We start from the raw sequence: 15,496 nt of genomic DNA, 5'->3' as shown, positions 1-15,496 counted from the left end.
TCGTGACAACACAGAGAAACGTTAATTTAAAATTTTTGCTAGTTTAAATCGAATTATAAAATGCATTTCGCTTCTTGCTTGTGCTGGCCATACTTGTCGTGCACTATTAGGACAGTCCCGTAACATACCGCTGTTGCTAGTATTTGTGGGACCGCGCAGTTTCAAAGCGTACGTTTTACTGTTGACCAATCGACCGTCACATTTCATCGATTCAGGCAGATCGGTTAGGTGATTGATTGATAGCTAACACCGGGTGTCAGCGGTTAAACTGTGGTCATCTGGGTCTGCGCAATTGTTTACGATTTTGATTATCTCCACAAATGTTAGCCTATAGGCCAGAATCGATCTGTGTGTTCATGCGGTTGCATAAGCTAACGTTGGTTAACGTTTGAGAGGGAGATTATGTGTAGTTCCCCGCATATAGATATTGTGTAATTCGATGATATGTAATAAGAGGCGACTGTATTTTGCATTTGTGGTCTGGGTCGATATGGCTGCGTTGTTTCGATAGTGTGTCAGGACGTATTGGATTTTTGCGAGAACCGATCTAGTTGGTGGCTACCGACGAGCACGAGAGAAGATTCAGCGGAGCGATCTGATTAGTGGGTGTTTTTTTGTATCGTTCACTATGCCTTGGCTATTGCATAGCTGACCCTTAGAATAACGAAGGAAGTCTGCCTGACAATGATCCTTCGAGGCTTGTAAGTTCTAGCTGTTCGTTCTTGTGATGATGCAGTAGTAACGTGTTTGCCTATTGAGTTTAAAGGCATATGAGGTTATCTACGTTGAAAATAGGGCATAGACACACTTCATTCCATGTGTCTGAAAGGGCCAGTCATTCTCAACCAAGAAAGGTTAAAAAAAATAGTAAAGCGTGAAATATATTCACGACGTTAGTAATTTGCAACGAAGCAGTTATTATAGCTACTATCTGCAGACAACGGAGACGAACGGGCATCGTCGAAATGTAACTCTAGATTTCGAACCTTTTTCAACGTGCAAATTCTTATTTCTCCTGTCCGCAGTTATTGTTAAGTTCCCTAGAATTTACTGCGGGCATATTTTTAATAAAATTCGATTGATTGGATTAAGTAACTTGACATTTGATTCATCATTGGACATAGACAACATTCTGGAAACTCAAACTGCATTAAATACAGATAGCTTTGTACATAATTCATCCTATACACCTAGTCCACACGAAGATTTGAGCGAATTTGACTCATGCTACATCTATGCCATAGAAACAGGCAATGTATTCTACAAAAGGATCAATGACAGGTTTGGATAAATATCTTACTGAACAATGTATTATATCTCCCGCGTAGGCCACAGATTATGCCTTAACAACAAGTCGTATGCGCCAGTTTTTAAATTCAGCTTTCAACTCGTTCGAGGCACCACGTATACCCTATATATGCTGTTCCCATTGTTAGCACTGAGAGAACGGATCGTTTCAGCTTCTTGCACGGTAAACAGCAGTTACATCCGTACGTCTAATGATATTATATATACCTATTTCATCTAAATAAATGCTCATATAATCGCACAATATTGTTGAAGATCCAGTGTTTCCCATCGTGCGTTACACAGAAAGTAGTACTTGCGCAATACCTGCGTTTATCTCAATATAGAGTATCACTATATATATGTATGTGTGTGTGTAAGTAAGCGTTCATATGGCGATGGTAGTCAGGTGAATCGGGGTCTCGTTCACGCACGATTACGAACGCAGTTGCATTTGACAAACGGAAGAAGCTGGTTGTGAATTGAAGAACTTTTTTTCGTGATAAAATCCGTCTATTTACATCGTTTATTATAACTTGATTCCTATCAGTTAAAGCGCTATGTAGAAGACATGAGCAGAGAGGACATGCTTTCAGTATACGTATTACGATTAATGTCTTTCAATTTTAGGTGTATGACATCGACATTCCTAGAACAGCTCGTAGCCACCGCGAGTCACCTTTGCTGCTGCTGTTGTCTTCGTCGTCGTCATTTTTTCGTTGTTAATGTTGTTGGGTTTGGGGTTCAACTGCTTTTGTCGAAACATCGATGTCGTTACTGTGCGTATTGTTGACTTGTCCCGCCCAGATTTCTGCGGAGCAGAGCCCACAGCTACAGTAGCAAAAGGGCAACCGCGGTGGCGGAGAAGGTTTGCCGCTGACTTGAGAACCAACGCCTGCTTCTTGAGCGTCCACTTCTGAACTATAGTTTGCTTCCCATTGTGTGTGCAAATCCTTTAGCGTTGCCATGTTTATGTATCTTTACTATGCTTGGTTGTGTTTTAATTGGTAGTCGCAGATGTACAGAAAATTTCCATTATCCATAGCTCTCTTTTTCTTGTTGAACGTCCCTTTCGACCTTTTTGCGCATTTCCTCTCTAACGCATATATATAGTATGAATATTGGAATAGAAGATAGTAGTTGCTCCTTTTCTTAGCGCATACGTCTTTCTTTTGTTCGTCCTTCGTACGCAGCGCCAGCTCCGTTTGCTGTACATAGTTGTGCTGACGATTAGCGGTACATCGTTAAGTATTCATCGACATACATATGCATGCAGACTCCACTTGCCTGTTCATCATCAACGATGGAGCCCTGAAGTAGTCGAATGAACCAAAGTTTTTTTGCTTCTGTTTCGCTGCCAGGCCATGACAAACTTCTTGCGCATACATGAGACGAATGATCTTTGTGCTCTGGATCTGCAATAGTGAAGCTCCAGAGCGCCGTTTTTGCTACACCCGTGTCTTGCTATCGAGTTTCAGCAATGCAGAAAATCTCGCAGCTACTATTGCTGTGACACGGAAATCAACCAGTGATGCTTATATGTAACCAGTGGACACCTGGAAGAATGACGCCGCTCAGATGCGCTCGCAAACGAGACCTGTGCGCTATGAGCCAAGGACGAGAAAAGAAATAAGAAATCAACAATCATCCATTGAGATAAATATATACAAAGCAGAGGCGCAGATAAAATGGCACCATCGAGTTGCCAGCAACAAATATGCCGTCGAAGCCCCATGGCCGAAGATTCACAATAAAAACATCATCGTTGTTCTTCGCTACGGCTGCCTGTGTGGCTGTTGGTTGAGTTCGTCTAAACATCTTTGTGTGTCGCGTATGTAATTCTTCCAGGTCTGTTTATATGATTGTTAGCGTTACAATTCTTTGATTGTTTATTGTTATTATTTTCATTAGCAACGGCTAGTGCGACCAACGTCAACGCCGCTAGCGTCGTAGTATTATATAATGCTGTTCTTATAATTATTTGTATTTATGAGATGACACAATCCGGCTAACAACGACAACGGACGCATCGACGCACAGCGCCCTTCGCCCAGAAAAAGCCTGTTCGAGAGACCCAGCAACAATAACTATTAGATAGAAAGCGGTCTGCCCGAATAAGGCCCTGCAGATTGACGTCAGTGGCAACAAGGCACCAACAAAATCAGCTGCCAACAGATGGACACAGTCGCTCTGGAGAGATACGCGTAGTTTTTAGCCATCAACGATTTGGATCATTTGATAAAATTACTATTCCACAAGTTTACGCCTTAAGGCTTGGTCAAATTGCTGTTCGTATTCGGATCCACTTGCTTTGAACTTGCAGAGCGCATTTATATTTGCTTTTCATTTTAATTATCTTATAGAAGAATAGTATCTACCGCAGGGAAGTTACCAGATTTCGACGAACACGAGGTTTCGGAGGGGAGCGACATGCGTGAGGTAACAGCGGGGTGGTCGGTGTTGACTCCAGTTGAAAAATATCGTCATTCTATCAAAAACAAAAAAACACTTAAATTTGATTTTACAACGAACCATTGTCATTGTTACTGTAGTTACCAAACTAATCGTGCGCCCTGGACTTAATTTAATTCGCACGGTCTTGCGGCTGCTGTATCCAGTAATACTTGCATTGTGTTTAGGTATAAAAACGTAGTAAGAGGTAGACATATGTGTCAGGATAAATTCAGGCATGCTATGCTGGACCGTGTTGTCGTAGCGGACATAGGCTGATTTTCTATGATTGCTACTAGAGGAGAGCCAGTTGTTTCTAAAATGGAACCACAAATTTATTGCGTAATGGCCGGAACATCGCTTTTTGAAGATGACCAAAAATAAAATGTCTCACAGATCCAAATCAACAGTTTATCGCATCGTGCTGAAATACGCCGCTGCTGGAGAAACGTTGACAAGTCCCATCCATCGAAGCCGACCCAGCACGACAGGTAATCTGCTATGGAGATTTTACAATTAGAACGGTGCGATTTGCCTGTTCGTGTTTTGATGAACGCAGTAGAGTGTATCATAATTCGATTTTGCTTGTGGAGACATTATGTCTTAGTATTGTGCCATCAAAGCTACTTTTCGAGGACAATAGGACCAAAAGGCCTGATCGGTGTCATTTACTTCTTAGCTCTTTCATTTACGGGCCACCAAGTTGTACTTGATTCTCCAGCGGCAAGGAAAATATTTCTTGTAAAGTCCGAACATGCTTACGGGCCCACTGGTTTACTCAGAAATGAAAAGATATCCCCATTGAGAATAAAACCAAAAGTGTATAAGCAAAAATTGGAAGCGAGACTGTCAACCTTAGTCTGAGTTGGAAAATTCAGCAAAAGTTTAATAAATCTCGGTACAACAACGTCCGATAGTTCAATATCGTTATTGTGAGCTATTGGAAACTTAGATCGTTATAAAAAAACATGAACCGAAAAAAGCCGTGACTTGTAAGTGGATTAGAGCTACGCCCGAAGCTAATGATTGCAGCACTAAATAAAGGGGTCTTTGTCAGCACATTATATATAATATTATTATGTATTTTATATATATAAATGAATGCCTATGCTTGATAATAGTAATGTGTTAGCTTCTTAATTACCTAACAACCGACCAAACCGTTAGGTTGCTTACATTCTGCTATCCAGTATTTATTCTGCATTGTATTACTTGGTTTCTACTCGGATAGGACGGACGGCAGGCCATAGAAAAACTAACATCGGGGCACCACTGTTCAAAAAAGGAGTTAGAAATATTGCAGTAAAAAATTGAAATGAAACATGCTCCTATGTTTTGTGTTCTGTTTGAACAATGGCCTTTCATGTCTAGCCACACAGCGTCACAAACAAAGCTGCTGTTGATAGGGGTACTGATAATACTTATCCAAGAAATGTCCCCTTTACGGTGTTTGTTTCAGTTCAACCGGAACAAAGTTGCTTAATAACATTAGTCTGGTTGATTTAGTCTAATGTGAAGTACTTAAGTAAGTTAAGAGGTCGCTGAAAGCCGTGACCCAGCTGTGGTGTAGCAGTGACACACAACAGGGGTCGGTCGATGGGTCATTTTTCTTCTATGAGCCATCCGATTTCAAAACTCTAGTTATATATAGGGCTCAGTCCAGAGTAATGCACTTGCGACCGAACGTAAAAATCGCTAAGATATTGTTATTTGTCTCTCACATAATTTATGCTTATTTAGCGTGTAGCAATAGGCTCGTTTGCAAAGTAAAGTTACTTTACAGCTCCTGTAACTTCGACGATTGCTTCGAAAACCACGCATCTCTCCAGTTTATACAGTAAAATAACTTATGATATTATACAAGTAAACTAGTTGTTCAATCATGTAAATAAATATTGGTGAGCAAAATGATAAACTCATACCAAGGCGTCTCAAGAGGCGTTACTTAGGGTAGTACAATCAAGCTCTATATGACGTCGTTCTCAGGGATGGTAAACAGGTTTTCATTTTTATAACATCAACTAACGTTTGGTCCGTTTTTCTTATTTTGCAATATATATTTATAGATGGCGCCGACGTGACTGACAACTAACATGTCATATGTCCCTTAGTGCGTTGACGTTATGTGCTGACCTTTTTGATACTGAGGCCTTCAATAACACGGAGCGTCACATAGTAAATTTTTGGGTTGTGGGATATCGATACGTGGACAATTATGGACTATGGCGTAAATTGTTCACTGCAAAGACGTCTCTTCTGCTAAGTAGTGGACGATTGATTTCGATTTCGGTTTGCGAACATACGCCCTTGTATTACGCTGTCCCTATCTACGTACATTAACACGATACTAGATCTATGAGCGGTAACTAGCTATCGCCATGTCTAAACAAATGTATTGAATCGTACGTCCGGTTCTGTCGATAGGCGTCACGTGCATCGTAGTGTGTCTACGTTCAGTTTCCAATTGAACAAATACGCTGCTCGTTAGGGGAACAATCATTAGCGCATCTGTCGTTTAGATGCCATAAACTCGAGTCATCCCGCAAAAGAATCGTCCCAAATTGCGTAACCGTGCGCCTGTGTATTTCCCTATAAAACGTGTCAGTAACCAACTTTTGAAGCCGGATTTAAACTGTGCTGGGCTGAATACGGCTCCACAGTAAAAAATCTAATATTCGAAAATCGCGCGAATAACAGCGCGCCATTATTGCTTCTTTTCATAATGTATGCTGACGCCCAAGAGTTACAACATGCCGTTGGTCAATGAGATATTAAAATCGGACAAAACAATATGCCAGCAAAGCATGTCAACCGTATTCTCATCATTCGATGGGCCTTCGTCGTATGTCCTCTCAGAAACTCGGAAGTCAGATGGACAGGTGCACTTCGGTCATCATCTAGAACCGACTCTGAATTTCGAAACAAAGCCTTTGTCATGTATTATATTAGAAAAATTATTTCGAATTGACATTCATACATCTACTGCAGTTCAAGAACCCGTCGAGGCTACGTGGGTTCATTATTCTCGTTTTTTGTTCGTATGACCATCCGTATTCCATATCAGCAACATAAGACTATGTATTTCCTTTCGCTAGTTTTCCGCTTCTTCGTTTGTCTTCAGCGAAACGGTTGTAGGATGCCGGATAATGATAGCAATTTGCACGTGACTATGGTCACTGTCGCTGTTTCTACTATTATATTATTATCCTATTATCCTTACAGTCACCACCGCCATCGTTATTTCTATTGCCAGAAGCAGTGTCTATTTTGCGGCTTTGTGGATTATACTAATTATACACAAGTAAATGATCGATTATGATATCCCTATTGCGTGTTGCTTCCATAACCGCTGTGGCAATTTCGGTGAATAGTATACTTGCTAGAAAATTACTGCTGTTATTAAGACTGTCATGAACAAAAATAAGCTCGGCTAAACTGGTTAATATCACTGACTTGTTTGCTTAATAAACATATACACAATAGCATGACTTGCAATAATAACAAATGCCTATAGATACACGTATGAAAACAGATACTAATATATGTATATAATCGCAGTCGATGGCGCTGCTGTAAAACATGTGAGAGGAGGAAGCTAGGACTGGGACCAGCGGGAGGCGATGGTTGTTCCCGAGGGTTCGCAGTCTTTCGTTAGTTATCTTCAGTTTGCTTTATTTGTTGACATTTTTTGATCTCATTAACGAGTTGTCCAAGATAACTAATAAATAGCGTTTAACAACGTTTTTGAAGGACGGCACGTGACACTTGAGAAGATATTCCTGGCGCGATGAGATAGAACGATATGCAGAGAGAATATCTTTTTTTCTCGTTTTTGTTCGCTATTACGAACGCCAGTATTATGAGAGTAAAATAGAATCGGCGGTTATTTATCCCACGGCGAGACTCGATACGCGTAGAAACTAGTTAACTCGATAATATGCTACTGTGTACCTGTGTCACCTGACGTACGCGCCTATCTATCTTCGGCTATGAGAACAGGACGCCTGCAGACGTTACATGCATAGCTGAGCATAGGGAAACAATACATTATATATCAATTCCGCAGTCCGAGACCGTTGGCCAGCCGTCGTTGAAGGCGCGCTTTTCGTTCACCGTTACAGAATCTAGATTACAATAGTTTTACACGTAGCGAACGGAATTGGTTGTTGTTGTTGCGTACATCCGGTATTGCTATAGGACATTTCATTCCAATGTCTGTATATTATGTCCATTTCCTGCACAGTCATCTGAGGATGGCGTGGAATGGAGCTATAAATGCACAGGGCAGCTTGTTGTAGAATTCGTATATGTGTTGTTATTATATTGTGTTATCTAGCCGCGCATAGTAACTTATTAATAACAAGCTATTGGAAAAACATATGACTGCCAATTACTGAGTGGGAAAAAATCATCTACCGTTTTATACTGAAGTGGAACTATTCTCTGTCGAATGCAGCCTGACGATTATTTCCACATTACAGCAACGCTAAATTTACACGAATGGAAAACACAAAAGGTAATAAAAACTGTTGCTCAGAAGAGGGTCGTTGTTTACTGGGTAACGCATGGCTTGAAGGGGTTAATCTTGTTATATTATTGTTCGCTTTGTATCGTGATGCCCTGACTTGAAGCCGCTTTTGGCAACCTGATTTTATCAACACATCTTGTCGCGTAGGTCAGACTACAATTCGAAATACAGACTGATGATTTCTCAGATCATTTGTGTCCGCATCTGTTTGAACTGTCAGCAGCAGCGGTAGCATCTCAAGTAACCGGTAGTCGCGATGTGTTCATTATTGATTCACTGGCCAAAGTAACAATAATAGAATCACAGATCAACTTATTTAGCCAAACGGGTAACCCGTACGTCAGGACACCTCGTTATTATTTCCCAGAAGTGGGCAAAATTTGGAATAACCGTACCAAATTTCTTTTCTCAAGCTCTCTCTACGTTTTCGTGCGTGTCGCCCACTCGTGCAACGACCCAAAACCGTCCGTGAAAATCGGCCGAAGCACGACTTTACCTCGATGCCCGGTCGGTCGCCCGCGAAACCTATACAGACAACGAGTAACAAGCGTATCTGACGGTGCATTATTATATAGCAAAGCTATCCCAGCGCTAAGTACCGTGATTTGTCGAGTTAATGCTTACGTGTTTGGCGGCTCGAGACCCGAGACAAGCACGAGTAACCGTTCTAATGAATTTAATTAAAGACAACAACAGCTACAAAAAGCGTTTCAATAGGAATAGTTAAATAAACTCAAAGAAAGGCTTATGGAGGGGCGGAGAGTTTCTACATAGAATCCTCGGTGGAGGGTGTATACGTTGAGAAACCGCAGCGAAATTGGGCTTGATTTTTCTACGTTTGCCTGGAGGACAGCCAACGGCGGCTACTATAATAGTGCCAATGGAGTTTCCTCAAATTTGATTTATCGTCCGTGCATCATGAATATCTGTTATTATTAAGCCATGCTACCGGTCCTGACTTATAAGAAGTATTAGCTAATGTAGTCAATAGAGGTCTAATTGGCCCTTATAATTCTATATATATAAACATGATGAGGCATTCGATGCACAAAATGTTTTCATAGATTTAGGTGGTAGAGATCGTGGGGCATACTGGAAGTTATTGCCGCGAAGTTATAATGCCAAGGAACTTCATTGCTACTACTGATTTTACAAAATACGTGTTACATTGTAGTAATCAGCACCTCCTACCCTAGAGTAGATACATAAAAAAATGACATATCCAGCTCTAATTGACGTAACTGCTTCAGTGCCTCCACGGGACAATATTGTTATCGACTAACGATTCTTCAGATTAATTATGCGTTTGCTATACAATAAAAAAGAACAATTAACTGCAGCAATCGGAGCTTCTGCGCTATCTATAATACATAGGATTTAAAACATCAGATCAATCAGAACGGCCAAGCCGGTGAGCGTTCTCAATGCCCGATGGTGTCTAATTTTCCCCCTTAGTAGACTTCTGCAATTACTTTATTTTGACTGAAACAATGGCAGATTTATCTTTCCTGCCATAGGCCAATGACCAATTCGGTTTAACAAGACTTGATCGTTGTTGACTCCTGGCTGCGCGTTTTGTCCATGTTTCGTGGGTTACCGGTTATCAGCGTTCTGTTATGTTATAGTTAATTTTGTACCTTGTTTCGAGTTTTACGTCCGGCATTTAAGTCGTCAGACATTGACTAAAATGGCTGGAATTTTCTGTACGGAACGAAGTACATCAACGCTCGGATTGAAACCTACGTGTCCTTCAGCCTAGTAGGTAAACACGTTACCACTGTACTGTTACCCCTTGATTATACTTATAGAATTCGTTCGAGTAAACCAATCAGCAGGCCCAGCTAGCGATGAGCGTAACTGCCAGTTAACCAGCAAAATGAAATAAGCCAATAGATATAAGCGGAGTACGGATCGAATCTCACTCTACTTAAACGAACCAAACAGTGTACCTGTTAACATGGAACATTGTCGAGAATTGGAATTTACCTCAACTAGCATTCTAACATACATTGTTTTTTCTTACTGCATGCACTAGGCATTCTGGAAAAATAAGACTTTAGCATCACACGATTCTACTAAGATAACGTTTAATATTGTATCACTCGAAAATACTATTTAAGATTTAGGTTTTTTATTTTTACGTAATTGCGTTTCTACTATCAGTCGGGATCTTCGTCCGAGGCGATTTTTAGTGTTTGCATTATATTTTATTTAGCTTTATTATTCACGAAACTCGGGACTCATGTTATAACATGTTGTTCCTTCTTATTTAAGCAGTAATTCGTTAAGCTGTTAGAGACATGTGATTATATAATGCCCAGATAAATGGGTTATCTTTTGGGTCAGATTGATTACCCTTGAGATCATAAATCGCTGGATCGTGTCACTAACTAAACGTCTCAAATAATACTTCGCACGATTACATTGAATGATAGCCTACCAACCAAAAGTCCTGTGCGGATCTTAATAAATCTATGTTTTGTAATGACGTTTTCGAACCCATCTTTATGAATTACCTTTGTAAATCACCCGCCTTCAGGTTATGATCAATCATGTTATAACTCCATTCATTTAGTTGCCGGTAGTAGAAACCCAGTTTGCTCAGGCTGACTGTTGGCGTGAAGTGTCTTAAAATTTTAGAGTTGTTTAAATTGTGTTAGTTCGTTAAAACGAGAGGTACCTGTGGTCGGCCTCATAGCCTCACAGGCCACACGTTTCGCCAGCGTGCTTGACAACACTTTTCTTCCGTTTCCATTCATCCAACTATAAAGCTCATTCTCGGAAAACATTTTTCGTGAATGTCTAGACTCGAATCGCATTAGCAATTTACACCAAACGACTTATGACGCTCGCTCTGCTGTCCACTTCAGCCATCACGAATTGTACAAGGTTCCGTATGCTGCAACCTTCCTGAGTGTGTCCAACTCTCAAAGACGCAACCGCTGAGGGAGACAGTTGTCAATGCATTTTCTTCTCGAGATGAACAAAAGCGGTCCCCATTTTGAACCTATTTTCATACTCTGTTTCGGCAATGAACCCCGCTGTTCTGTTTTAATGTGCCAATGTGTCTTCTGCTGCTACAATATGTACCTAAATAGATGTGTCTGCTTCGACCGATTTTTCATGGTGTTATTGGTGACGCTGAATCCTGATCAGCACCGTTTTCGTGCTGTTTTGATAGAGGTCGTGATCAAGCGAATAGATGGCGGGACAGCGTTCCTAGCGTCTAACTAAGAGGATTGAACAACTACGAATCATAACTCGGTTAGAGCGAGTCTGTCATGTTTTTTTTCTGCTACTGCATGCACTGGGCATTGTGGACAAATGTGAGCAAACTGCCTGATATAGCGAAAAGCAGTTGAGGTGAATTTCTGTCGGTTCGATGAAGCTCGTGATCATTTTCTGAGTCTCTATAATCATATTCGCCAATCGGGTTGGTACCGTCATAGTGTGTTGAGTGGGAATTCACGAAAACAATGCCTACATAACAGTCGATAGATTACGTTTAGATACATAACGCTTGAAGACCTTCATCTAAGCAGATTATGATTTTTGGCATAGAGATGATATCGTAGTTTTGCGCTTAAAAAGATGACCGAAGGCGGACATGTTCTGGTACACGTGAAACATTGGTTGCCTGCGGTCCTTTCTGTGCGAAGCGATTTGCGGTACCGAAATCTCGGTCAGCTGCAAAATTAGAGGAACAAAAACTATTAGGCATCATTACGATAGTTTCAGTTAAGTGCTTCGCATCATAGCTGGTACAATATAGAAAAATATTATGTTACAGAAATGCAGCACCAGGACTTTTCGTACGCTGTCGCGCAGCGTCGCGTAAGCCTCTGTCTACATGATTTTGGAGCATATTTACTGCTATTTTATTATAACCAATAGCAAAGTTATTACATAAGTTATTGAATGAATTTTCTTGTGATTTAAAATATCTGTTTTGTGCAATTTCTCATCAAGGACCTCCTTAGGCAAACAGAGATTAAAGTACATAGGAATCATTTGGCGAACCTTTGTCAATGGATTGATGCCCCTCCATACGTCGTGTGAATTAGGACCTTCCATAAGGCCAGCGATTCGGGGTGCCTTGAGACATATTCCACGCTCCTGGCCCACACAGAAACGAATCGAGTGCATAAAGCGGATTTCGCTAGAAGAAGTTAATATCAAGCATCACAATTTATGTTATGTAAAATCTTCGCAGTAAAATCGGATACGTTACCAGCAACGAACAGACCGGAACGTAAGTTCTAATATTTAAGTTGACTATATCGGTATTACGAGTCTACTACTGTATACGACCAACTACGGTTAGTAGAATAGAATTTAATGCGCTGCCGTTCAGCCGTTAAGAATCCAATAGTTATGGCTTGAGCAATTAACGAACCCGTTACGACTAGCTACTCCCGAATAGCAACGGCGTTCTTACACTTTCCGCGCTTAAGCGGACATCGACTACATATGGTTGCCACGTACCAAAGCATACATATGGACTGAGCGTCAGGCCGTCCTGTAGTGCTATCCCTCTCAAATCGTGTAGGGCTTTCGGACTACAGCAGTTGAAAGGAGCTTCACCTAGAAGCTTCTTCTTAGTTACATCTTTATTCAGAGTTTTGCTGCTTATTGACAGTCTTAGAAGCACATACGAGATAACCCATTTATAATATCAGAACGTCTGCACGGCACGCAGCCATGTATAGTTTGCTGTAACAGCCGTGTCCTATGTCCGGTAATTGGGCCTGTACTCCACGCTGTGTCTCTATATTGTGATTACGGCTGTAGCCTGTTGTTTAATTAAATTGATGCTTAAGGGCTCTACGCAACGAAAAGGCTATGCCATCAACCCATTCCAATGGGTAGGCATAGATCAGGCCGAATCTGTCGTTAAATTTCTACACCCGGTATGTATTACTCGTTCAACGATCGCCGGCCAGCTTGAATTGGCTCTGTCGTCCTGCAGCCTTTTCTTCCCCATTTAATCCCCCTATTAACGTTAGCATTCTGTCATACAAACACACGCACAGCTGTACCATCTACTCGAACAAATGCTTCGTGAATGAAGTCAGCTTGGAGGCATAAATAGATTTTGCCGCAACCTAGTGAAGCGTTGAACGTTCTGCATGCGCCCAATATTATAATGATATTAATAATATTACTTGTTTCGTCGCTGTTTCTATTATCATCGATGTTATTGTTGATGATATTATGGTAAGTATCTAAGGGGCCAACGGCACGTAACGTCACATATTTTCCAAGGTTTTTGGCCCTATTCAAGTCATCATTCACTCGTATATATGACTACTTATCAAGGAGTATGATTCCTCATCGTATAGTAGGGTCACAGGAAAACCAACCTGCCTCAAACATCGACCCGTCTCTGACACCGATCAGAATTGGGCAGCTGCAATAGAATATTAGCTAATGGATCGCCATTTTCTACACGACAGCAGTAACTATACGACCCCTGAAGCAGACCCCACGACTGAATGGGACCCGTACATTTTATTCAAGTTTCCTGAGAGTTGGAGAGCCGTAACAACAAGGACACTGTTACATCGGATGACAGATGGCACCGAACAGTTTCGCCCAAGTTCGCCTTCCGTGAGCACTTATTGGAGACCTTGCAGGCATATGGACATATAAAAATGGGGTAGCACGTATATAACGATTAAATGACACTTACGTTTACTATGGCAGTTACGCTATGAAACGAACGTTGGATACATAGAAGACTCAATAGAACTAACTAAAAGCAACGTGGAAGTCTTATTCTTGTTATCAGCCTTTACACTGATAAGTATTCACCCTCATCCTAGGCTTATAGGAAATGCCTAGTTTACGTGTGTAGTAACGTTTACTCTAACGGCGATACTTGCGCCGTAAGGTCAATGGAACAAACAAAGTCGGGTGCACTTGAAATGAAACAATACATCTTAGGATGCATCCAGGCATAAGCGAAAAACGAAGGAACCTAACGGCTCAACTATAAATATGTGTAGAGGATAGGGCAAAAAAATGACCAAGTTTTTATTTTGAATCGATTAATGTAGCAGGAGACATGTATATAATTGCAATAAAGACCGAATTTAGCTTTAATAGCTGTAAAATGAAGATTTTCTAACCGTTGAGTTATTTTTGCCCATTCTGTACAAAGCCTATTTATAATGTACTTTATTTCATTATCAAAAAGTATTCAAAAACGTTTTTAAATAAGAAAAATTTTCATGTTCCTTGTCCTTAAATTCGTCAACAACGGCCCAGCTTATTTCCATTGTATTTACATATTCACAGTGCGTCCACACGTACGCCCTAGCAGGTACGGGTCAGTGCCGAGGTCCACTTGGTCGAGTCGACAATGGCTTCTGCCCCACTTTTTACAAAGGGGAAAAGGTACTGTTGACAACGAGTCAACTCTCATTTTAAGATCAATACAAACCAATATACGCGATAACGATCGGTCGACCCTTTCGCCGTGCTCGCAATGTTAACGCCACTTAGCAGTTTCCCAACCTGTCTGGTGGCCGTTTTTTTCCCCCCCCCCCCCCCCCCCAGCTTAGTTCCCCACCACCTTCTAATTTTTAACAAACGGCCTATGTTTCCTGCTCCTCTGACTTGCGAAAGTAGCGAGCGTCTTGTCCTTCATCATTATCGTCAGTAGCTTTTCGCCTTTCACATTGGTGTAGTAGCAGCGTTGCACCAATGGTATCCGTACGTAGCAAGCGTCGGAGTAGCGCCAAGAGTGAAACAAGAACGCCTTAGCTGACGTCAATGTCAGCGAACGGCTTTAAAAACGATATTTTTAGCCTCGCGATCGTATCAGCAGCAGCAGTAATAACAGGAACAACCGACCGACACAATTACGTCCGGGTGACATCGGACGCTGAACCATTCGGCGTCCGCGCGTTACCAAAGTCAACGGGCGGGATACGGTGCGGTTTGCGATGTAACTGGTTGCAGAAATAACAATTATCATCCCCAATCAGCTGGCAACTCGTCTGTAACGAGCAGTACGCAAAATGTACGGATCGCTAGAGTGGCCGATGGAAGATGCCGTTTTTCAGAAGAACATGACGACAACGACGACATGACGAAAACACTTTGACGAAAATCGGACAGGCGGGCGAAGAATCTCCAAAGACGTAAAGGATGTTAGGCTAGAATGAACTGCGTTTTCGGCACGAACTACAGATTAAGGAGCCGTTATCGCTTCCAACGGTGTTT

General features: G+C 41.4%; 2 long non-coding RNA genes across 5 annotated transcripts in view; one reads left to right on the top strand and one right to left on the bottom strand.

Moving 5' to 3' along the window:
- LOC147756034 (uncharacterized) overlaps positions 1 to 15,496 on the top strand; it is a 46,983-nt gene that overhangs the window by 28,363 nt on the left and 3,124 nt on the right. The gene's annotated exons all lie outside the window — the stretch shown is intronic.
- The window catches only part of LOC111250285 (uncharacterized), a 30,555-nt gene continuing 25,434 nt past the window's right edge, over positions 10,376 to 15,496 (bottom strand). For all 4 annotated transcript variants that reach the window (XR_015327125.1, XR_015327128.1, XR_015327129.1 and 1 more), the window contains 2 exons: positions 12,287 to 12,425; positions 10,376 to 11,953 (listed from right to left, as the gene is read on the bottom strand). This is a non-coding gene — a long non-coding RNA (uncharacterized LOC111250285). The remainder of the gene's footprint in view (positions 11,954 to 12,286; positions 12,426 to 15,496) is intronic.

The sequence above is a fragment of the Varroa destructor genome, unplaced genomic scaffold (genome assembly GCF_002443255.2).
Source record: "Varroa destructor unplaced genomic scaffold, Vdes_3.0 BEIS01000004.1, whole genome shotgun sequence".
NCBI classification, from domain to species: Eukaryota; Metazoa; Arthropoda; class Arachnida; order Mesostigmata; family Varroidae; genus Varroa; species Varroa destructor.
This window is presented reverse-complemented; position numbering and strand designations above follow the sequence as displayed.